Raw genomic sequence first — 2,322 nt, 5'->3', positions numbered from 1 at the left:
GTTCAAGTCCTGGACCCAGTGGCTTAAAACTCAAACTGGGTGCATGTGCATGCATGCCCAAAATTCTGAGAGGAGATAGAAGGAGAAGAGATGGATTGTGGCATGGTCATCCACCCCAGAGGATGATTTCTCACTTTCGGTCGCTCTGTCTCTCTCTCTCTCTGTCTCTCTGGAGAGTACATACACCCTATAGCAAAAATCTCTCAAAAGTTGCCATGGGTTGACCCTATAGCCTAGTGGTTAAGAGATCCCAATCCTACCTGGCCAACTGCTGTTCCAATGTGGGTTCAAAATGAAACCCAGTTCCAGCAGCTTGAAAAATATGCTATACATGTACACATGCATGCCCAAAATTCTGACCAGAAGAAGAATGGGACAAAAAGGAATGTGACCATGCTTAACAAGGGGTATTTTCACACTTTCTCTTTCTTTTTGCAATGAAAAAGTGAAACGAATAATGAATATCATTAATGAAAAAAACTAGTGTGCTGTACGTAGACAGACATATGTATAGAAAAATATAATAGTACGGAGACCCCAGGGATAAACACTGACATACGTGGCTGTGTTGTTTTCTACATGCAGGACAAGACCATTAAGGGGGAAAGGACCATCTTTCCAATAAATGCTGTTGAGGGAAATGAGATCCACTTGCAAATGTGAGAGTCAGGACTGACATGTAAAACTGAAGCTGTACAAATCTTGGAAGAATACAATAGAGAAAAGCTACTCAACATGAACATGGAAATATTTTTTTGGACATGACATGAAAAGCACAGGCAGAAAAATAAAGAGGTGACCAGGCTCTCAGGCTGAGCCACTGCCAGGATTTCCCCTGAAAGACTAAGGTCTGTGCAGTGGGCAGCAAGGGGTGCTGAGGGTCTGTCTCAGTCTGCAAAGGGAGTGCCCACAGCTGGGCCCTCCCCACATTCCCATGGCTGGGCCATGGGAGCAGAGCTCACTGGTATGAAAAGCACAGGCAGAAAAATAAAGAGGTGACCAGGCTCTCAGGCTGAGCCACTGCCAGGATTTCCCCTGAAAGACTAAGGTCTGTGCAGTGGGCAGCAAGGGGTGCTGAGGGTCTGTCTCAGTCTGCAAAGGGAGTGCCCACAGCTGGGCCCTCCCCACATTCCCATGGCTGGGCCATGGGAGCAGAGCTCACTGGTACAGCCTCAGCAGCTGGGCCTCTCTGGGTGTGGCCCCAGCACTGCCCCCTCCCAGGTGCTGCCTGTCAGGCTCCTGAACCACCAGCCCCTGGGCATTAAGAAGTGCTTCAGTCTAGGAGGGCCAGCATGAGTGGGAGCATACTTGCATATATCACCCTCCTCTGTGAGGCCTGGGAAGGGGATAAGAGAGGACTGGGAGGTACAGTCCAGCCCCAGCCTGGATCTCAGAAGGGCTGTGTCCACCATGGCCTTGGCCCCATGTCCTCCTTCTGCCTTTCTCCCATTTCTAAGATAGGGTCAGGCCTCCCATGTGCAAGGGCAGCCCTAGCCTGACTCAGTCTCTTCTGGCTCAGATCTCCCAGCAGCTCAACCTTTGTCTCTGGCCCCTACCTCATGAGTGTCTGTGTCTGCAGGTTTCCTCCCCTGGCCTCTGCTGGCTCAGCTGCCCTCCCTCTCTGCCTCTCCCGGGACTCCCCTGAACCCTGAGCAGTGACTTTCCGTTGGTGACTACTTCATGTCCTGGGACCAGCAGAATCAGTGAGCCTTCTCACTATTTCCTGAGCTACTCCTCAGACTCAGATAAGCACTGGGGCTGCAGAGTCTCCAGCTGCTTCTCTGGATCCAAAGGCACCTTGGCCAATGCAGGTGTTCTACACATTTCTGGGCTGCAGCCTGAGGACGAGGCAGACTATAACTATGATACATGGCACAATTATGTGCATCCCAGTAACAAACAGATGGGAAAGTGGGACAAAACCTTCAGGGACCACACGTGATGGGCTCTCACTCTGGTGATGTTAAAATACACTTACTGATACTGTGACAAAGAGAAATCACCTTCATAGTTTCTCTCAATATTTTTCCAAAGATGTAAAGTGTAAGTCCCCTCCAATCCTGACTTTGCAACTAAAGGTCCAGGTGCCCCGAGTGAGTCAGGCCAGTTCAGGCTGGCACAGGTGCACAGTCACACAGCAGGGACAAAGTCACATGACTGGGGAGATGGGGCTGGAAATAAAGAGCATTTGGGGAAGGAGGGTCCCAATGCCAAGATGAGGACCAGTAACCAAGTGTGGGGTCATTCCTTTAATAGTCTGAATCTCTTCTCTCTCTCTCTCTCTCTTTTTTTTTTTTTTTTAGGTTTTTCTTTATAGGGCGC

The sequence above is a fragment of the Tupaia chinensis genome, unplaced genomic scaffold (assembly GCF_000334495.1).
Source record: "Tupaia chinensis unplaced genomic scaffold, TupChi_1.0 Scaffold000631_1, whole genome shotgun sequence".
Classification (NCBI taxonomy): domain Eukaryota; kingdom Metazoa; phylum Chordata; class Mammalia; order Scandentia; family Tupaiidae; genus Tupaia; species Tupaia belangeri.
This window is presented reverse-complemented; position numbering follows the sequence as displayed.